Genomic DNA, 25088 nt, shown 5'->3' on the forward strand with positions numbered 1-25088 from the left:
CAGCAGATGAAATTACATCAGAAACAGCAGAAATTTTACACTTAACAAAATCACTGTTGACCAATATAATATTACATTTTCTAGGGATCTGTATATTGTTATATTTTTGTCTAGTAAAAACCGCTTTTGTGTGCGCTTAATTATGAAGAACATAATTTTAAAATTTTAATCTCAACAAACAATAGATCTGTTAATTTTTAAAATGTGCTTTTATTTTGAAATCTTACAAGTTTTACTTAAAATATTTATGTTAGATATTGTAAGATTGATAGAACTATAAATGAAGAATAGCATACATTCTTATCTTTAAATGAATATCTCTGTGTATCAAAAAAGAAACATAAAGTTCTCTCTATCTTTCATAACAGACTAACCGACTTCTGAAATAGCGCATTAGTTTAGCTTAGATAAAACTACTGCAAACTCATCTCCGCAACAACTTCTCTACAGCTCCTCAATTTGCATCTAACATGCAACTTTATTACTCGTCCTACTTTCTGTTTGCGCTTGTCCGGACATTTCGCACACACACCAAGATAAATAAAACAAGTAAAATTTAGTGAGCCAGAAACATATTGTTACATTCTATGCCTCTTTTTCTCTCTCTTTTACTTTCTCTCGCAAAGAACATTTGAGATGAAATCAGAACAAAAGACATACGACTGGTGAGTCTGCATGTATCTCTGTACTAGTGGCATATGGCTTTATCATTTTTGGCAAGCAACAAAAGGGAGGTTCCAACCCCCCATTTGTGAGGGTAAACTGAAAAGTGAAATATTGCTGAGGGGAAAATGTGGCCAGGACGGCGGTTCTGAGCAGAACAAGAAGAAGAAGAATATTGCTAGAGGAGAATGAGGAAGTGTTATTTCTATGGTTAACCGAGCTACAGTTTTAAGATTCCGTTCCACTCAAGTTGGCAGATGCTGTAAACAAAGCTGGTGGATATCTCTACTGTGCTATTGATAATTGCATTCAAGAGACGGGGAGTGGTGAGTTAGAGAAGAAATATGGATCCTGCGTCGGCTGCTGCAGTGTATACCGTATCACATTAAGGACTAAACGAAGTATATAGTAGCTAATCGACAGTGACTCTAAATGTGTATGCACTAATATAAACCGAAATAGACTTACATCTTAAATAGTACATTATGCAACGAGCCTGTAATGGTAGTAATTAAGACGCGAGTATGTTTATGAAACGAGCGCAAGCGAGTTTCATAATTGTCATACGAGCGTCTTAATTACCATTATAGGCAAGTTTCATACGACTTTTTATGCACGACCATATTTCTAACTTGAAATTATTCATAAGTATTCATGTTATTCTTATCTGACTGGGGAGCGGAACTGACCTTGTGCAATATCTCGTAAATTCTGAGATGTGCGTAGACACGAAAGTATTGATTTTTTTCCGAGGAACAAATGTCATTGACCTTGATATAATCTAGAGAGTAAAATAAACATTAATCTTGATATAACCTTGAAATTGATTTAGACATTGAAAAACGAGATGACAAATTGAATATCTTTGAATATTATTTACAATTAACGCTAATTATTATAGTAACACAACATAACCTTCTGCGACAGTATTGGATTTCCAGTCTCCGTGACGTTTCGCTAGTTGTCTTTCGATTGCATATCCGAGAATAATTTATACTTGCGCTTTCATATTGCTACAATGGTGTTTTCTGATTGGTGGAACACCTGAACTTTAATGAATAGGTGTACTTTAATGAGGTCCATTAAAGGGTTGCTACCAGGTGTATAATTACTACATTTCGGCATGGTCGAGCATAAAATTAATTATCATTTTATCAAGGATAGCTTTCTTGATTAAAATATCTGCGATTGCGAAGCTATTATATATACTATAGGGCAAATTTTAACGACACATTTTATTTTAGCACATGATTCTTATTTATGTGACAAACGAAATAATTATAACTTTAAAAACACTTTTTTTTAATATTTGTACAGACAAATTGTTTCTACTAATCAAGTGATATTCGGTATAATTATTTAGACTGTCAACTATAATACTGATACATATAAATGAAAATGAAAATGTTGTATTTTAAGAAGTAATGTGTGTTATTTTTTCGATACTTACTTACTTACAAATGGCTTTTAAGGAACCCGCAAGTTCATTGCCGCCCTCACACAAGCCCGCCATCGGTCCCCATCCTGTGCAAGATTAATCCAGTCACTATCATCATATCCCATCTCCCTGAAATCCATTTTAATATTATCCTCCTGCCTACCTCTCGACCTTCTCAAAGATCTTTTTCCTTCCGGCCTCTCAACTAACACTATATATATGCCTTTCTGGATTCGTCCATAAGTGCTACATACCCTGCCCATCTCAAACGTTTGGATTTAATGTTCCTAATTGTGTCATATGAAGAATACAATGCGTGCAGTTCTGCATTGTGATTTTTTTTATCCATTCTCCTGTAACTTCATTCCTCTTAACCTCAAATATTTTCCTAAGCACCTTATTCTCAAACACCCTTAATCTCTGTTACTCTCTCAAAGTGGGAGTTCAAGTTTCACATCCATACAGAACAACCTGTAATATAAATGTTTTATAAAGATTGTTACTTCCAGATTTTTTAACAGCAGACTAGATGACAAAATCTAATCAACCTAATAATAACAGGCATTTCCCATATTTATTCTGCGTTTAATTTCCTCCCGAGTTTCATTTATAGTGTTGCTCCAAGATATTTGAATTTTTCCACTTCTTCGAAGGATAAATCTCCAATTTTTATAGTATTTCCATTTCGTACAATATTCTGGTCACGAGACATAATCATATACTTTGTCTTTTCGGGGTTTACTTCCAAACCTATCGCTTTACATGCGTCAATGTAGATATATTTTATTAAATAGAGATTATAGAATTAACATACAGGCTGGTATAAGTGCCATTACTTTAACTGATGATTATTCATGACATAAGGAAGAAAAAATGTCTTTATAATTTTTTTTTCTAATTGCGATATTTAACTAATTATTAAAGTTTATAATATTAGACATATTCCAAAGTTGATATCTACAGATAAAGAATTTTTTACCCTTACCACAGTGTCTTATTACAATATAGAGGTGCAGACTAATAGTGTTATAACGTAAAAGTAGGATGGGTACGGGGCCGAACATCCATCTGTAACGAAGTAGGATATTATACTAGCAATGGACAAGCAAGCATCCATGTACCACGGTTATATTATGAAAGAAGACGCATGACAGCTGTCAAACTGCAACCGTGTTGTGAAGCGCTGTTGCCGCTATTCACTGACTTGACCGACCATTAACCCTACCTCTTGTTCTGCGCTCGATATCAATGGACTGAATGTTTTTCCTAATTTATATTTTAATTGAAGTCAGTGTTCCAGAACTGTACAGGAGTTTTCGTTCCGTACAAAAATGTTGTCTATCAGATACATAGACCTACCCACACGATGGAAGTGATATACCAGTTCAGATTGACAGAGGCAAACAGAATTCATTAAAATAAATTAAAAGTCAATTATGCGTATTGTAATTAAGTGTATGATTAATTTGTAAATTATGCTGAAGTCCTGTGTAGTTTGGCAACAATGCATCACCGATTCATCTACGAATCCACACATGCACTCATGTCTGAATAACAGCATTCCGTCCCTTTGTCCCTGCGGTAGGATATAAAGATACGTGTTAATCTTTTTTATCTAATTTGCAAGAAAACCGTCCAATTTATTTCAAACCTGTAAAGGGATAAATCATTCCTTATCAGTTTCTGTAATGATAGTAGTAAAATCAGAATCGTACTGTTAGTTATTATCAAATGAAACAGCGTTCACATTCATGAAAAAAAAAATTATATATTTTTAAGTATTTATTTAGACACTAATGTGGTGTTATATATATATATTGTATTGTATTTATTAACATTCCATGATATTCATACATTGCTTTACAGCTAGAATATGGAACAAATCAAAAAACTTAATACTATTATAAAGTCTTAATTTATAGTCACAGTCTAGATGAAATATATATACAGACGAGATTTACAATATAGTCTACTAGTACAACACTTAGTTTTAGTATCAATTTCATCAAGTGTTATTGAATGTCATGAATTCACCTACAGAATAGAAGGCGTGAGAAATTAGGTACTTCTTTAATTTGCCCCTAAATAATCTTATGTTTTGAGTTTCATTTTTTATATCGATAGGGAGGCTATTAAAAGTTTTTACTGCCATATAACGCACTCCTTTTTGATAGCACGATAGACTTGCCGATGGAGTATGAAAGTCACTTGACCTGTATTTATGCTATGAACTGTTGAATTAGTTACAAAGTTTTCACGATTACATACGAGGAAGACTATTAATGAAAAGATATACTGACAAGCCATGGGCATTATTTGTAGTTTTTTGAAAATAGTCCTACAAGATTCCCTAGATTTGGGACCTACTATTATTCTAATTACTCTTTCTTGTAATAGAAATATACTGTTACTATCTGTGGAATTTCCCCAGAATATTATTCCAAAACTCATTACCAAGTGGAAGTATGCAAAGTATATTGTTTTTAAAGTATTGATATTTACTATCTTTTGCATAGATCTAATAGCAAAACAAGCTGAATTTAGTTTGGGGATAATTTCTTTAATATGATATTTCTAATTTAACACATTATCGATTTTTAAGCCAAGAAATTTGGTTGTCGTTGTTTCTAATAGGGATCTGTTTTAATTATTGGGCTAGAAACTTGCGAAGTTGAATTTGCACAGGATTTAAATTGAATTATGTTAGTTTTGTTACAATTTAATACCAATTTATTGACTGAGAACCAGTCACATATTTTGAAGAGAATTTCCTCTGTTGAAGATTGGAATGTGTTGGAGTTATTGGCTGTAATTACTATACTTGTGTCATCTGCAAATAATATGGGATGACCTACATCTTTTATTAGGGGGGAAAGATCATTTATAAACACTAGAAAAAGTAGGGGACCTAATATTGATCCTTGAGGAATTCATATACAGAACAATACAAGACAAACATGAAGTTTGCAAAGTACATAATATATTAGAATGTATCTGGAGATAAAAACAATTAAAAATAAACAAAAAAAAATGAACAGAATATAGGCCTATGAACAGTATAAATTTTACAATAAAATCATATTGTACAAAGAAATTTCTTATAAAAATTGAATTACTTGTGGAAGAACATTTGCATTGTTGAGTGCTGTAGCTATGCCGTTTGGTATGTTGTACTTTTGCCTTGAGACGTGGTATCTTCGGCATTCTATGGCGACGTGTTTGACGGTGAGGAAGCAATGACAGGTTTCGCAGGTTGGAGGTTCGTTTCTTGATATGAGGTAGGAATGGTTTAATTTTGTATGTCCAATTCTTAATCTTGATAATAAAACCGTGTTCTTTTCTATTGAGCTTGTGGATTGGTATATTAATTATAATTAATTATTAGAATCTTTGTTGTACCTGTTCAAGAAATAAGCTGTTAAGGTTCTACAGTTATATTACTTCTATTCTGTATATACAGTACATGCTGTGCAATAGTTGATCTGTGTTATACCAACCACGACTGGCTCTGTATTTTGCACGTACACCACTGAATGATTAAAAGATTTTCCCGCCTAGATTTCCATACTGGGAAATTCTCGTTGACTTTTTAACCGCAATATTTTAAACATATTCTCAAGAGTTGCTGACGTAGCTTTTAATTATACTTTGTAGGCCTATACATCATACTACTCGCATTTTGTTAAGATTGCAGTGCCGTTTTCGTTGATGTGCGCTTCTAGAGGAAGCAGAAAATAATGTGTGATACTCGTACACATGAAATGGAAAGCTGGAGAGGACGAATTTGTAATTCGAGATGTTACAAACAGTTTGGAAGTTCATATGAAGCTAAATGTGACGAAACGTGTGTGTGTTCCCATAGAAAACCTTGCTCCTCCTTGGTTCCTCTTCGTCAATAGCTTTACAGCTGTTGTGTGTCATATTCTGTAGGCTAATACAACGCTGATCATTGCCAACGAACTATTTGTAAGTTGTTAAAAAATCTTTATGTATTGATTAATATACGTAATTAAACAAATTAATAGCTAATTTAAACTTTGGAATTTTTTTATTATCCAATTTAATAAACCCTATTTCACCCTGACAAATATTAGGGTTATAGTTGGCATCAAAATACATATTTTATAACCAATAAACAATAGTAAAATTATAATATAAAATTGTGGTCACAGTTACAATTCACATGAATAATGTAGAAGAATGCACCTTAATGAAATAATGGATCCTGTTAAAGATTAATGAGATGTTTGAGAAATAATCAATGCAAAAGATATACAAGAATGTCTAACCGTTTCGGAGTAAATACACGATCTTAAAAGGATAATCAATGGTACATTAAAATAACTAAGTTTGACTTTCACTTTCAAATTAGTACTTAATTCATGAACAATGGAACAGTTAAGAGTAATAAAAGGATATTACAAGCAATGATTTACGGTTACAAGTTACATACGTGATTCAGGAACAAGTACAATAATTAAAATAGTAACACAAGTAATGACTTATAACTAACGAATAACGAAATTCGTGAAGGGCAATATATAATAGTAGGGGCAATACAAAAGATTTAAGAAACAAATGTACACAGTAAAGAAATAGTAGAAAAATTGACTTAAAATTACAAGTTAAACACATTCTTTTTAAAGCAATAGGTAACAACAAAGAGATATAATATCAATACACAGACTGTAGTTACAGATTAAACACATTATTTTAAAAACAAACACGCAAAGGATCAATAGCTATTTTCAGGCATTATATACATGAACCATGTCTTTAATTCACATCTTCTTGACGTTACTTCGTATATTATTATTTTTGGAATTTGTTTATTTACTCTCTGAAATTTATTTTTTGAAAGCTACGTCCTTTAGGTGACTTCCTCCATTAGTAGTTCTCTGCTGAATTCGCTTCTGGAAACTTGTCACGAATACACATAATCTCACCAATATGTTCAGTTTCATGAGGAGTCTTGTTTTTCAACACTTCAGCATCCTGTAACCTTTGAGAGAAGATTCTCTGTTTCAAATATCCCCATGAGAAAAAGTCTGGAGCTATTTTGAGATAGATTCAACGGTAATATTGAGCTGAAGAGGTCTTTACATTAACCCTCAACAACAGACGTGCGTAATGTGAGCCATCCACACAGACGTGCGATCTCTAATAACGCTATTGTATTAATATTGTTGTCGGAGCAAGAGTAAAGCAATGCATGTGAAATAACTTGGTTGGTGTTCTTTTACATCCCTTCGCTAAAAAACAGAGATACTGCAATATTTTTTTTATAAAATCATAAATTCTCAATGTTGTGACAACTACTGCTTGAAAATGCATGAGTACACGTCATATAGACGCGTCTATCAAAACTCAGTAATGTATTAATGTTCAGCATTGAGTGAAATTAGCGGAATAATATACATTTAATGATTAAATTAAATTAAAACTGAAACAATATAGGTTTAAAGCAAAATATAGAAATATTCAAAGCACTGTCTACTTTATAGACAGTACACTTTCAATAGACAATCATTGTTGAACAATGATCACTCTCAGGAACGAACGAAATCTTTCAATAGACAATCATTGTTGAACAATGATCACTCTCAGGAACGAACGAAATCTTGTTAATCTTCAGAGTCAACTTCATTATCTTCATCCTCCGTCCACTCAAGCACTGTTTCGTCAAAGTTTTCATCACTAACACCAGAGTGCTGGATTGGAGTTAAATCGCTCGCTTGAACTCGGTCGAATGTCGCACGCTCGAGCGAGATCAGATCGGTCGTGATACTCTCGTAATAAATAGAAGCGCAATACAAGGTTATCTCAGCAACATGTCTTATCTTGTATGGAAGGCGACAGATAAGATGCACATATATTTTTACACACGGTAAAAATAAGGCTTTATTTTCTGCGTTTATGACAAACGTCTAATGGAACGTACCAAAACAGTAACATGAAGTTATAAATAAAATAGTATGAAAAACTTCGATATACAGTTATTATTCCTGATTAATAATTATTCAATATTTGGTTTACCACATATATAACATGATAGGTCAATACATAGTGTTCCGCCTATATACTGCGACAATGTAGAAACGTTTTACAAAATATTATTGATATAGCAGTAAATTAATAACAATATTAGTACAGAGATAACGTCACAGAAAATATAATAAAACGAATAATCATGCTGCACAACTGTTACAGACGCAACTGTTACTAATTATTAGAGATTATTATTGCTATTATTATTATTATTATTATTATTATTATTATTATTATTATTATTAGAAAACTTTATACATTTCTTGCATTATCGTGATTGTGTTGTCCGTTTATAATAATTACATGTACAATAACATCTATCAGATATGGCAAAAACAAAATCACTCCTGTGTGTTGGGGGGGGGGGGAACATTTACCTACAACATTTATATTACATTTTAAAGCAAGTTTTGTAGTTGTACTATGGAGAGGTTAATTAAACACTGCAAAGTTTTGAAATGATAAACATCTATGATGTTACTACACAGTTCATCACTGTAACAAGAACGAATGTCTAACGCTCGGCTTATACCGTTAGAGGATTTATCGCTCGCGACAATTTTACCCATCATGCATGTGCGCTACCTATCGGATTATGCTATGAACTACTTGGCGCTCGAGCGGAAACTTCCGATGCAGACCTCTGACTAACACTAACTTTTTGTGAAGGGCCTTATGTAGAATCCATTACGAGAACGGAGAAAAACAACCCAGTTACACAGACGTGCGGTCTACGAGACCGATAGCAGTATACTATATGTAATATCTCCAGTGCTACACGAAATAACTGAATACCACTAAGTGAACTGCGCCAACGGTTTCCCGCCAGAAAGTACACAAGCGTTCACATTTGTAAAATGGCGGGAACCGGCTCCTTTATACGTTTAAAGTTTTGGAGCGGTCTCAGAGACGTACATTTGTGTTTGAGGGCTAATCAATGCTGCTTTTGACGATGAAAATATCAGTCTGTCATGAAGTGACAATCACCTACAGAAAGATCGCGTCATGTTGCTATAATTTTCTAACAGCTTTCTGTAACATAGTTGAAGTTCATCGGAGATGCTAAATAATTATTCTCCGTTTCATTTCTTAGCCCGAAGAATTATGGGAAGCTTTTTACATAGGATAAGTAGACTCCTCTTGTTAGATTGAAAGAGGAAAAGATTTTCAGTTCCGTTTTATCTCCCATCCCTTTTGCTTCCCATAAGGAGACGCTTGGTTGCTTTTCACCCCGCTCCCACCCTTCGCCTTGGGGTAATAAAATACGACGTACTTAAAAATCTGTGATTGAGACGGTTCTCTTACGAATTTAACGTGGATGGGTTTCCATAAAGACCAGCCATTAAAACAGCTCGTTAAAACTGATGGGAGACTCTGAATGAATTCCTTCAGATACGAAAGTAATATCACCGGTTTCTTTAAGGCTTCAACTTGTTCGGCCAGAGTGCAGCTCCGCCCATCTTATCCCTCGCTAAACATCTGTATAGCGCCACATAACTAATTATATTAACTTCACTACTTCAGAAAGAAGAGAAACCGCATCTTCATTAATCTTGCATCACAGATATATCTCAAACCAAGAAAGTTTCTGATTGTGCCGGGTTGCAACTTCAAGAAACAGTCCTCTGTAATTTTGTTGCTGATGTGAAACTTTGTCCCCTCTCTTTAAATAATGGAATCGTGGATCGAGTCCGTTTGAAATAAACGACCAAAAAGAAAGACACATGACGGTGTGAGATATCGTATTTCAGTCTATCGACGGGGACAGAATTTCGAAACAAAGTACGAAAATGGAACAAATTTATCTGATATTAAACTTCTTCCATTCTAACCTAGAAATGTGCGCGAAGAAGACAAAGGGACGAGATGAGGTTGAAAACTTTCTCCACAAAAGCTCATTACTCTTGAATGGTTAGCAGCTTCAAACTGAAAAAGCTCTTATAACATTATCTACAGAATGTTGTATTTATTTTTCAATATATTCCATATCATTGTCTGCATATTTATGTATTTCATGGTTTCATTTGACTGCAGTATGAGCATTTTGTCTATTTGTTATAAAAGAAAATAAAATTCGTTATAGTAATAATTGAAAATGCATCAAGCGAGTTGTATCAGTATCATAAAGAAGAAATTAATAAGGAGGACTGGAGTGTTACTTTGCGGTGCTCTGGTCAACAGAGGGTTAAACTGTGTTGCAAATATTCGATTTCACAGAAGACATAGGTTGTTACATTATATTTGGCTGCTTCATAAGTTCGTAGCGTATTTGTTCATCATCACATCACTGCGTTGTTAGGAGTTCGTTTATCGTTTGTCGTTTGTCAATTGTCATTTGGAGTGTTCTTGTAAATACGTCTTGAATTTTGCGGATTTGAAGAAATATTGTACTATTTGTGAACTAGAGAAGAAGGAATGTCATTTGGAAAAAACCAACACTTCCGACATAGTCTTCTTTTCGAGTTTAAATAGAGGAACAAAGGCAGCGGAGGCGTCTCGTATAAGGGAGAATGCCGTAGAAGAAAGCACTGGAAGAAAATGGTTCTTTCGTTTCAAAAATGGCCACTTTGACGTGATTCGCCACGTTCAGGAATACTATCGTGCTTTGATAAAGATATTCTGAAAGCTTTACTCCATGATGACCCACGTCAGTCAGATTCGGCAGATGTGATGAACTGTGACACGTCCATCACCGTGCAACATTTATATTCCATGAGTAAGATTAAAAAATCGCGTACATAGGTACCGCACGGTTTAATTTCAGTGAAAACAACCGAAATCAGAGGGTGGTGATTTGTGTTTCTCTGCTTGTTCATCATCGGTTACCTCGTGAACAACTACTAACATTCCTATCCAAGATCGTTACTGGTGACGAAAAATGGTACCTCTATGTCAAGATCTAAAAAAAAAAATAATAATAAAAAATAAAAAAGGGAATGGCTGAGCCCTAGCAAAATAGCAACACACATTTAGTATTCACCCACAGAAGATACCATGCGCCTGGTGGGATAAAAAAGGCGTCGTGTACTACGAATTACTTCCCAGCAATGTAACTATAACTGCTGACAATTATTGCCAACAACTCAGACGCTTTGCGGCCGTAATTGAAGAAAAATGACAGGCAAGACTGCATCAAGTGCTGCTGCAACATGATAATGCACTCCTGCACAACACTAATAGGCCTATAACGGAACGATCTATCTAAAAGCTTGGTTGGGAGGTCATTCCATATCCTCCATATTCCTCCGATCTTGCATCCTCAGATTTCCACATTTTCCATATTCTATCCAACAATCTCCAAGAGAACTCCTTTGATATTGAAGATACTTTACTTAGACTACTTGACTTGACGACTTCTTTAACTTGAAACCAGCATATTTCTTCAGACGCGGAATCGAAAAACTACCACAGCTTTGCCAAAGGGTCATGAATAATGTAGGAGAATATTAGGTTAGATTAGGTCACGGTGGCTACGAGCGGGTTAGGACGACCTTTTGCACGTCGGCCATACTAAGGCCCATTGTGCACCCCGAAGTGTATGGGATGAATGAGGATGAGAGTGTACCAGTCCACCGGCTGCATGTGACCCCTCATACGCTCACCCAATGGGGGCCTCCTACCCTCCCACGCTCGAAGTTCACACCGCCAAGGTGACCAAGCAGCACAGTATCTATTCCAACGGCCCTCCCAAGGTGTCGATGCGCCCTTGGAAGTGCTCTTAAGGAATGAATCCTGGCAGAGATATTGCGGAAGGCCGGGAACTCAGAAACGGTTGTAGAGAGGACGCCCTCTCCCGTAATTGGATGAAGACATGCGTCTTGACCTGAATGTGGCTATTGAATGTGATGAGAAAGATGAATGATATGATATGAAAATCTTTATTATTTTTCTACACGGAAGGGGAAGAGAAAATGAACCGTGGCAATTAAAATTCCAACCCGGCATGTGCCTAAGTAACTGTGGAAAATCACGGAAAACCACAGTCAGGTTGGTCGGTCCGGGAATCGTACCACGGACCACACGAATACGCATGAGCCAGCTCGCTCGGTAAGGGAGAATATTAATTGATTCATAGTTTTCTGCCCAAGGGCAGGTCTTTCACCGCAAATCCAGCATTTTTCAATCATACCTATTTTCTGCCTTCCTCTTTGTCTCCTGATATGATCCATATATCTGAATGTCGTCTATCATCTGATATCTTCTTCTGCCCCGAACTCTTCTCCCGTTCATCATTCCTTCCAGTGCATCTTCTTTTATCTCAAATAAAAACTTTTGTCAAGCAGGTTAAAAAAAGGATTCGGACATTAGCATCAACCGAATAATATCAGTAAGAATGATTCTATTCCACACTTCGCCAATAACCCCATACTTCTCTCTCATATATTCTACTCGATGTCAAGATTGAGTCGAGGACGGAAAACTAGAAATGATACAGCTAAATACCGGTAATATTTATAAAATGGGGTTTACACACTTCACGCAGTTAGGAAATGCAGTCCTCGACGGCTTAATGGGAATCGAACTCTCCCCTTGAGAATAAGTCGTGGGGTAAAAGTCTGTCGATGACGATGGATTTTTAAGAACGATAATATTCCTTATCATGACTTCACTTTCGGAGCCTAATGAAGGCTGGACGCTTCTTGTGACAGATTCACGTTATGTAAACGATTCTGTGTCTCTGTAGTAGGTTTTATTGACCATTTCGTTACTACGTTAAAATGTAGTTCTTGTTAATTATTATTTCCGCCTCTCAAGAGGCTAGCGAATTCCTTCTAACAGATGCCTCCACTACACAAATTGAATTATTTCTACAACCAGACTAGCAGAGTGTAGGATAGTTATAATGACCATATCTGGAGGCGTTGGCAGCAAACCAACGAAATTTCAGGAGACAACACAAATCCTGAAATTGATACATGGTCATAAGAAATGTAATTCTGGTGAAGTTTTAAATTCTTACAATCTCACATAATTAATGTAGTCTCATTTGCCTTCATTCTAATTGGGTGTGTGTATATGTGTGTGTCTGTGTATATATATATATATATATATATATATATATATATATATATATATATATATATATGTATATGCATATATATAATATACAGTGTGTTTCAGAAATACTTTGGCAAACCTTGGGTGCATGTTCCTCCCAACAAAACAAGAAATATGATATGCGAAAATAATCACTTAGTGAATTAAGACGGCGCTCATTCCTTCGGATCCCGGCCACTTAAGCCACTCGTAATGAGTGCACCTTTGCACATTAATGTGTTGGACATTGTGCCACTGTCACACATCTATGACGCAGTGCATGAGGGTTAGCCACTAGAGGAAACCTAAGAGGTGGAACTTAAACTGAGAGGATTCAATCCGGCATGTAACTGGTCTATATCGCAATGTACAGGGTTTGAATAACAAAATTAATCTCCTGGAAACTTTCTTTAACTTAGACACATATTCATTGTTGTGTGTTATGGAACATTGGTTGCGTGACTATATTATTGACTATATAAATTTTGATAGTTTTAACTTAGGTGATTGTTTCAAAAGATCTAATCATATTCATGGAGGATCAGCTATTTTTGTAAAAAACAACTTAGACTTTATTCCTATGGAAATTAATGAACTAAAAGTAGAATTTTATTTCGAATGTTCAGGAGTAATGATTGACTCATTGAAATTGATAATTATTTGTATTTATAGATCTCCAAGTGGATCTTCAAATATTTTTTTTAATTCAACTCGAAAAGCTTCTTCAAATACTCACTAAATGGTCCAATTACACAGTAGTAATAGGGGGAGACGTAAATTCTGACTTTGATGTCTTAACAGAGAAAACAACTCTACTTGACCTATTAAATCTATTAAGACAATTCAACTTCTATCCAGGAAATTACACTCCTACGAGAGGAAATGCATGCCTCGACAACATTTTCATAAATAGTCAGCGGGAATCATATACCATTCAGGTAAAAAAATTTTCCATATTCCGACCACTCTGCCTTATTATTGCAATTAAATATTCACTTGAGATAATATTAAAATGGATTTGAGGAAGATGAGATATGATGATAGAGTTTGGATTGATCTTGCTCAGGATAGGGACCAATGGCGGGCTTATGTGAGGGCGGCAATGAACCTCCGGGTTCCTTAAAACCCAGTAAGTAAGTAAGTAAGTAAGTAAGTAAGTAAGTAAGGCGTATAACCATAAAGAAATAAATTTTAAAATATTAGTACCCTAATTACTAATTATAAAGTTATTTTGGTACAACATAATACAAGAAAGATAAGTAACTGATATATTACTAACGGGTAGTAACACAACACGAGACATAACTTGACAGTACAACCACCTTCATACTAACCAATACACCTTTAGTATATCCTACAAAATAGGATCGTCTCTAAGAAAGACAAAAATAAATCTGAGTGAGTGCCACCTTTCAGAGTTTTACTGTATTTTTATATTGATTTCCAAAGAACGCGTAATGATTTATCGACAGTAATCTCACCAGAGGTTTTGATTTATCTAGACAAAATCAAAACTCGAATGGGATTTAATTGACTATTACACGATTAGATGAAAGTATAAAAAAGATTAGAAGAAATAATGTAGGCTACTTTAATACAATAAAATATTAATTGACTTACTAAAATGTTATTTCACTCATGTTAGCTTCACCAAAATGTTTGAACGGAGCCGCCATTTTCAGTTGACTACCTATGCGGTAAACAAATGACGATCGCAAAGCATATTTTATAGTAATGTAAAGAATTTACAGTTTAAAGTGTTGGAAAACAAAGAAACAAATGCTAGGGGAGTGATAAAATTGTAGCGATAAACAGTCATGATTGGTTGAAACACGTTCTTTCATACCGTTACATTGATGAAAAGCATTATGACGTAGTAAAATTATAATAGTCAGTTTAAATGAAATATTTAACCACAATATGCATACCTAATACGGTTTTTTGCTTCGTATTATTCTTATGAATATATTGGTTGAACATTATGCTGAAAACATTGACAACAGATTTCCTCGAATACTCGAACTGTTCAGAAGTAATCATATTTTGGAAGATATTAATTTTAGAACCTATGGTTATTAGACTTGTTTTCTTGTTTTTGTGAGTACTACCATGTTTTATTTATTTATTATTTATTTTAATTAGTTAATTTATTAATTTATTATAAATTAAAATTATAAAATAAAAATGTTTGTAGCCACTACCGTAAGAACCAGGCTCGTGTACAGTGTGGTCTTAGCCAATAACATTTACAAAGACAATTTACTAAGTACAATAATTAACTTAATGCAAACCGATAAATATCATACAAGAGCAAAAAAAAATGAAGAAAGAGAAAAAAAAAGAGGAAAAAAAACGCACATTTAATATAAATTGACAATAAGACAGAAGCCAATGATATGCAATGAAAACAGGAATATAGTCGACAGAAATAAAAATGTAGAAAATTAATACATTTGTTAATATTATATATCGTGAATAATTTTGTAAATTTCTTTTTTAAAATATTTCAAATTTGGAAAATGGTTTGTAATGTAATTATAAAGTCTTGATTTATTTAACACCCAGTATATCCAGTGTACATAAAATAGTGTACTACCATGTTTTATTTATTTAGTTATTTATTTATTTATTTATTTATTTATTTATTTATTTATTTATTTATTTATTTACTTATTTATTTATTTATTTGTTTATTCATTCATTCATTCATTACAAATAAAAATTATAAAATAAAAATGTTTCTAGCCACTACCGTAAGAGCCAGGCTCGTGTACGGCGTGGTCTTAACCAATAATATAACATTTACAAAGACAATTCACTATATACAATAATTAACTTAATGCAAACCGATAAATATCACACAATAGCAAAAAAAATGAAGAAAGAGAAAAACAAACATTTAATATAAATTGACAATCAGACAGAAGCCAGTGATATTCAATCAAAACAGGAATATAGTCGACAGAAATAAAAAGGTAGAAAATTCATACATTTGTTAATATTATAGATCATGAATAATTTTGTAAATTTCTTTTTAAAAATATTTCAAATTTGGAAAATGGTTTGTAATTTTATTATTAAGTTTAGATTTATTTCAACACTCTGTATATCCAGTGTACAGAAAATGGCGATAAAATCTTCGTTTACCTCTGTTTGGAATCGAAATTGGGTTCCTTGAGTTTGTAGCGGAAATTGAATCACGTGAGCTAAATCTTAAAACAGGAATATTGGAAATAATGTTCAAATTAACACGGTGAAATAAGACGAAAACGTTTCACACCAATCTAATTTACTGTCTACGAACTGCAGGGACAAAAACAAGATGACAGGGCATCAGTCATATTATTGTAACTAGAGAAAGGATACAAGGATTTATTCTCTTAAGACGTAGAAAAACTAAGTGAAAATAGTCTCAAATTGCGAAATGAACATCTCTTCATAATTGGTGTTGAAATTAATGAGACATGTCTCTCTAATAACTGAAGACAAGAATGCAATTCCTGCATTAATTACTATTATCTTTTCTATAGCTGCCTTCACAGAGATTCTATGCTTTCATAAATTGCCTCATATTACTTTAAAAAGCACCCATGGCAAAGTAAGTTATTACGTCACATAGAAATTGTAACCAACAGCACCTCAGTCTTTCACTCAATAAGAGCTGGTGGTTATGGGGTGAGAGAACAGGGATTTTGGTTGACGTAAGTGGGCGTGAGGGGGACATGGAGGAGGGGGTTACTGATGGAAAGTAAACTGAGTTGTTACGTAAATCCACAAGTTTATTTGGACTCATTCATGGCTTGAATACAGACCTCGAAAACTCATTATTCAAAGTAGATTCAAATACATTCAAATTGGGATTAAAGTGCTCCTCTTTCTCTCTCTCTATCTATCTCTCCCTCTCTCATTTCTCTCTTGGTGACTGCTAAAGTCGTTGGTTGATGAAAGACGATGCTTCTGAATTTCATCGTTTTGAGTTGGGCATGGCAGTATCAGCCGCGAATAATTTTTAAATAATTTTTGTTACTGTCTTGCCAAAGAACTGATTTCTTTGTCTGCTCCCTTCAAGATGGTCCTTGAGTTTCATAACTTCTGTAGAAGTTCCTTGTACAGGTTTGAAGTATATTTGAGTTGAAATACAATTCTTCACCAATTTTACTTTAATTCTTGATCCCCTAGCTGCTTTCAGACCGGCGCACAGTGTGCAATATTCCCAGTCTAGGTGGACAAAAATCAAATTTCGACTTGTTTAGTCAGGCATAGGTGAATACGAATTCATGTTATTTAACATTTGAAGAATGTTGTGAGAAATAGCTTTTACTGTTTTATCAGCGGCAAGCTACTGTCATCCTCTGTGGAGTTTAGTGCTGAGAGGAATGCGGTTCCGACTGGTCTAGCGCGGTACTGGAGTGGGAGGGAACAGTGGAAGGAAGTACAATCATACTGAAAACATTTCACTCATATATAGAGTACCTAACACGTGCACACGGTCACACACTACTACAAATTGAAGACTGCATATTTTTGGACGATTAATACTTCCCACTCCGCTCGGCTCGGCTTGGCTGTAGCAACAAAAAAATCTACCTGCAACCCCCCGGCACCGATAGCAAGAATACCTCAGGTCCCAGCGCTAAACTCGTCGGAGGAAGACAGTATATTTAGAACGGTATGAACCATGAGTTCTTGCTAACACTTCTCGCTCCTGTTCAGCCGTAGACAGAGAGGCTTACTGTGTGGATGAAAAAGAGCCAATTGTTAGTGATGTATTGTATTGTGAGACATGGACTGTTTTAGATAGGTATATTCTTACTAATGTAACTTCAATTACAAGTTTGTAAAATATTCTTCTTCTTCTTACAAGTTTTAATTTAGCCGGTCTCATCCGGTTACAACAATTCTTTTACCATTTAATACAGCATCATTTAGAGTGTTGAATCTCTGTTTTAAAGTTTCCGCGTTCTTGCCCCTTAGAAAGAATCCAGTATAGGGCAGCTAAATTTGTTAAAGGTAAAAGAGAAGGTGGAAACGATACGATAAAAGAACTTAAATGGAAAACTTTGGAAAACAGACTTAGAAAAACTAGAATAACATCATTGTATAGAGCACATTAGGTCAGAAAGCATGGGTAGACATAACGGCTCGGTTAGAAAGGCCAACGTATTATGGTACGAACGATCATGATTTTAAAATCAAATGTAGGAAACAGAAAACGGATGTAGGTAAATTCTCATTTTTAAATAGAACTATAAATGATTGGAATGACCTACCTGCAGCGGTCTTTGAGGGCTGTCCTTCCTTAACGAGATTCAAGAATAACTTAAAAAGTTGTGTATAAAGTGCAAATTAAAATTTAAGGTGACATTTAACATTTAATTTTTTAAGGTGACATGTATTTATTTAGCTTGAGGAGTTACTTCCTTGGTTTGAATTGTAAATTATTTAAACATAGCGTGTAAGAGGACCTTAGACTAGAAATGTTTAGCTTAAATGTAGTTATGTTTATAAATATGCATAAGGGTGTAATTATCTGACTTATTTGAACTGTTGTATCAGTGAATCGAGGTGAGTAAGTGAAGTTATGGTTTTACAGTGCAGTGAATAGTTCCAATCAGTGATAATTTTTAGCGTCAATGAAATGTGTTCTATAGTGTCAGTGAAATGTGTCCTAAAGTGTCAGTGAAATGCGTCAAAGTGCCACTACAGTGAGTGAGATGAGAGTAAAGTGAAAGACTGTTGAAACTTATGTAGGGCCTATACATTATTGTGTAGGTTGTAATGTAAAATAAGATATTTTATTTATGTTTTATTATTAATTGTAATTATTGTGTTAAATTGTATTGTGTATTGTATAATTGTATTGTGTATTGTATAATTGTATTGTGTATTGTATAATTGTATTGTGTATTGTATAATTGTATTGTGTATTGTAAATTTTATTGTGTATTGTTTATGATTGTATTGTGTATTGTTTATCATTTTATTGTGTATTGTTTATATTGTGTATACCACTGCCACCGGGTGCCTGCTCACTTGCAGTGTAAATAAATACATACATACATCATTAATTAATTTTTTTCAGTGGTGGAGCATACGGTAACTGTTCCATATTTGGCTTAACAGCAGAAAAGAATCATGGAATAGGAAAGTTTTTAATTACTTGTGAGTATTTTATACACATGACATCGAACATCAGGTTAAAAATACATTGGACACATTTTTATCTAACCTCAAAAAACGCACAGTGAATCAGAACGCAAATCACTAGCTGGACAAAATTAATAACTTCTCTGCATTCCAACGGATTGTTATGAAACTTTGTACATGCCTTACAGATGACACACATATTTTGTGCACAATCTCTGATTACGTTTTCACAAGAAAAATTATCCTTTTATAGCTGATACATTTAAACAAAATTAATAACTTCTCTCCTAACAGATTTTTATGAAACTTTATACAGAAGTTATACACCCCAAGTAGCTGTATACTACTTGCTCCACTGACTCGTTCCGAATTCGCAAGTTTATTTTATTAATTCTTCTTCCAATAACCACTGTCTTCGTCTTGTTTGCATTTATCTTCATCCCATTCTGCTCACAGCTTCCATTTACCTCCAGTAGCATATGCCTTAATATCATATCCTATTCTGCTAACAAAGCCGCATAATCAGCAAATCTTATTTCTTCTTCCTCCTACTACCACCCCTCCCATGTTCTGAAACAGTTCTTCACTAAATTCTTCAACTAGATGACTTATACTGTAGATAATAAATTTGAAGATAATCTGACAAAATATTTATGGAGAACTCATTCTTAATAGACTTGCGACGTTCCAAATTTCACCATCTCAATTTATGTAGCATAGAAACGTGTAGTTAAGTGAAAATCTGGAAAGTATTTTTCATTCTTATTGAATTTACTATTTATGATTACAGTTTAGAACAGCGGTGACCAAAACTCAAGCTGCAGTGATTATATGCGACAGACAGCCTATGAAATAAAGAGACGGAGGAAAGGTACTTGGCATGAAAATTACAACCAGTGGTGGTTCCTGTACTAACATCTTGATTAATCCCGCGGATAAAAATCTCAGTCTTTGCTGTATCAGTAATGTCACTGCTGTCATCAAGAGCCAGTGAATAATATACGATTTTTCTTGCTTCTTTTTTTAACGTTCCTCTTGAATATAATCCCGAATTTTCTAAATTCTTCTCTCGATGCTCTGTCGAGAAATTCGTAGTTTTTTTCAAAATTAAAAACTTATGGGCAAGTTATTTAAGCTATTTTAATCCTTACTCTTTTGAGGAATTCTGTTCTAATAAAAGACTTTAGAGCACGAGATATTTCAAACCCCAGTAGGTAGCTGAATTCCTTAGGCTACATTTATTTATGCCATCTTTCTCTTCCTGGCTATGATTTAAGACATGTCAATTCCTGGCGTTTAACAGTTCTTTGGTACATAATATTGAATCAGTTTCTCTACAATACCATTAATAAATGAATAACTAATAAATAGTTGCCCTCATATAAAGATTAAGTAGATTAAAATTGAGATAAAACCTAATAATTTTATCCTTCTAGGGAGAAGACCTAAATATATCAGTATTCATGCACGTACAGAAGAATTATAGAAAACACATATTTAGTGGTCAGTAATAATAATAATAATAATAATAATAATAATAATAATAATAATAATAATAATAATACTTACTTACTTACAAATGGCTTTTAAGGAACCCGAAGGTACATTGCCGCCCTCACATAAGCCCGCCATCGGTCCCTATCCTGTGCAAGATTAATCCAGTCTCTATCATCACATCCCACCTCCCTCAAATCCATTTTAATATTATCCTCCCATCTACGTCTCGGCCTCCCTAAAGGTCTTTTTCCCTCCGGTCTCCCAACTAACACTCTATATGCATTTCTGGATTCGCCCATACGTGCTACATGCCCTGCCCATCTCAAACGTCTGGATTTTAAGTTCCTAATTATGTCAGGTGAAGAATACAATGCGTGCAGTTCTGTGTTGTGTAACTTTCTCCATTCTCCTGTAACTTCATCCCACTTAGCCCCAAATATTTTCCTAAGCACCTTATTCTCAAACACCCTTAACCTATGTTCCTCTCTCAGAGTGAGAGTCCAAGTTTCACAACCATACAGAACAACCGGTAATATAACTGTTTTATAAATTCTAACTTTCAGATTTTTGGACAGCAGACTGGACGATAAGAGCTTCTCAACCGAATAATAACACGCATTTCCCATATTTATTCTGCGTTTAATTTCCTCCCGAGTGTCATTTTAATTAAAATGTGTCTCAGTGAAACATACAGCAGAGTCCGTATAGGTCAGTTTCTATCTGATGCTTTTCCAATTCACTGCGGGCTAAAGCAGGGAGATGCAGTATCGCCTTTACTTTTTAACTTTGCTCTAGAATATGCCATTAGGAAAGTTCAGGATAACAGGCAGGGTTTGGAATTGAACGGGTTACATCAGCTTCTTGTCTATGCGGATGACGTGAATATGTTAGGAGAAAATACACAAACGATTAGGGAAAACACGGAAATTCTACTTGAAGCAAGTAAAGCGATCAGTGTGGAAGTAAATCCCGAAAAGACAAAGTATATGATTATGTCTCGTGAACAGAATATTCTACGAAATGAAAATATAAAAATTGGAGATTTATCCTTCGAAGAGGTGGAAAAATTCAAATATCTTGGAGCAACAGTAACAAATAATAATAATAATATAATAATAATAATAATAGCCTAATAATAATAATACATTATTCAGCGTGGCAATTAATGTTTCTATGTACTCGTAATTGAACCGTTGAGCAAAGTAAACCTATTACATTTTGTCTGACAGAAGAACAAAAAAGTTCTCTTTTTGATTCTTTACGAAACTCCCTCTTACTGCTTGTAGAGACAGAGTTTGTAGAGCGACGTGATACCGCCACTGCTTGCCTTCAGTATGTGAATGAAACACACAACAATATACAAGAAACTCCTCGTACTCGTTTGAATGTCTGTTATTATACGATGTAATCACGACACCAGCTTTGGTCACCGCTGGTTTAAAAGAAATAAGTCGTGAATTTCGCAAGAAATTCTGTCCAAGTAGGCCTATTATAATATTTTAGTAGAGAATCTACTTGCTACTAACTTATCGGAATTCAAATTCAAATCTCTAGCAAGACAATAGAACGATATAGTTTCTCTTCCGACTGACTTAATGTTTATAGACATCTCGATCTGTTCCGTTTATATTGAGGACGGGACAAACTCTTGCTAATGAGATAGAGTAGCTGGCACTCTGACTATGAGGCTATGAGAGGTGTTGTACCTCAAGTACCTCATGAATTATTTATTGTTGTTTAGGTTAGAGAGTCACTAGGAGGTTGCATTTCCTGGAGTAGCAATCCTCAAACAGAATTAAACGATTGACATTGAGGTAACAGAAGGGTGACCTGCCCCAACAGATCATGAATTATTCACGATTGCTGTTCAGGAAGGAGACTTCAGTGGTCGAAGCTACTTTGCTGTTATACAGATTGCCTGCGCAATTGGTGCTGTAATGCCCTCTTTTATGTCGTCTACTTTAATGTAAATTTAGTGCTAGAATATCAAAACCGACCGCCGACATTGATATCAGGGAAGAAACCAAATAAGATGGAAAATATACTTCATTACTGAACTTCAAGAAATAAGTTTTATGTTTACGGCTTATGTCCAAAGACCTATTACGAGTTCAGGATTTCTCACTCCTTTTTTTTTCTTGGAGCTTCAGGTAGCTACTATACACATTTTTAGAAATTCACCTGAAAATAAACTACGCAAAGGATGATTGTAAGTCTTACGTCGATTGAAAGAGAAACTCTCCAAGTTTTTTAAAGGAAAAACCTTTTGTTGTAGTTGTCGTGGTTTGCCGCTAGGAAACAGAAGTAGCAAATATGGCGTTCAGTAAATATGAGCAGTCATTTTGTGTGTTACAATTCTACGCAAGAGGCTCCTCCATTATGACTGTACAGCGATGATTTCGAGCAGAATTCCAGAAGGCAATTTCTTTTTTCAACAATATCAAGAAATGGTATGAGAAATTTAAGATTTATATGAACATCTTGGAAAACTGGCGGATGCCACAGCTGAATGAAGACAGGGGTAATGATGTGTACATCTTTCAACAAGGCGGCTGTCTGGCTGAGTACCACAAACATGTGCGAGGGTATTTTATTAAAAATTTTCCACAAAAGATAGGATGCATAGAATAAGAAATTGACGTGTTAATGCCGTGGCCACCCCGGTCCCCGGAGATAATTCAGTGACTTTTTCTTTTTGTATATATATATATATATATATTTATATATATATTTTTTTTGATGTACCGAAGTACATATGATATTTCCATGCAGATATTCTACGTCATCATATGATGAAAGAGTGATGGAACGGAGAAAAATTCTCTCCGGCGCCGGGATTTGAACCCGGGTTTTCAGCTCTACGTGCTGATGCTTTATCCACTTTTTTTCTTTTTGGGTTTTGTGAAGGATACTTTGTGCCTTTGCTTTCCACTAATCTTCAACTGTATCACCACTGCTGTGACTGGTCGATTGTGATATGCTGACACGCACGTGGGATTATTAAGGATTATCACATTTTACATAGTTCTTTTTTTATTTTAGTAGGTTATTTTACGACGCTTTGTCAACATCTTAGATTATTTAGCGTCTGAATGAGATGAAGGTGATAATGCCGGTGAAATGAGTCCGGGGTCCAACACCGAAAGTTACCCAGCATTTGCTCTTATTAGGTTGAGGGAAAACCCCGGAAAAACCTCAACCAGGTAACTTGCCCCGACCGGGAATCGAACCCGGGCCACCTGGTTTCGCGGCTAGACGCGCTAACCGTTACTCCACAGGTGTGGACTTTTATATAGATGTCTGCTGCATTAGTAGAAATGGAAAGATTGAGCATCTGAGAAATACCTAAAGAAAAGAAAAGAAAAGAAAATTTAATGAATTTGCCTCTATTTTAGTATAACAAAATTTGATATCTGTCGCATAGTTTATTTGTGGTAAATTTCTAAAATGTTTCACGGACTTATGAAAGACGGTGTATGTCAGGTCCATAATTCGTTGCTATTTATGGCAATTGTTTTTCTTTAATTCCTTGCTATGTGTTATTTACAGTTTCATCTGTAGTTTTCATTAAGAGACATTTGAGATCTGTAAGATTTAAGGATTAAAGGAAGAGGTTCTGATCAATATTGGGCACTAAACTTCGTCTCGAATCCTTTCATTCAGGCATAGAGTTCTTCTATTTGTTGTATATCTTCGACAAGGGTCACTCGGGTTTATTTCCAGTCTATGCTATTTATATTTTGTCACCTTTAAAGTCCTCTATCCTGGATCGTGTTTGAGACTGTAAACCTTTGATCTAATGACATTATGGTAACTAGTAAACCATTTACGACACAACGGCCTTACAGGCTCGTGCGAAGGATATTGTGAATTACTCGACCAAGGCCAGTGGAGTCTTGCAGCCCGGAGCCGTGGCGCTACTGCTCCTGCGTTCGTAATACCGCATCGCGAAAGTTCGCATTACGCTCGCGGATCCATTCACCTCGGTCGTATAATACAAGAGTTTGTATAAATGTGTATCAATAAATATAATTCATTCATTCCGTTCGTTCGTTCGTTCGTTCGTTCGTTCGTTCGTTCGTTCGTTCATTCATTCAACTAGTAAACCACCGATGGCGGCTATGACGCTTATAATAACGTGTGCGTTTAGCATTTTATTTATCTCGTTATTATAATTTGTATTCATTTACCAGCATTATCGGAGGGAGAGTCAAAAAGTTATCTTAATAATTGTTTTATTAATTGAATATGTACAATA

Source organism: Periplaneta americana, chromosome 13, assembly GCF_040183065.1.
Source record: "Periplaneta americana isolate PAMFEO1 chromosome 13, P.americana_PAMFEO1_priV1, whole genome shotgun sequence".
In the NCBI taxonomy this organism is placed as follows: Eukaryota; Metazoa; Arthropoda; class Insecta; order Blattodea; family Blattidae; genus Periplaneta; species Periplaneta americana.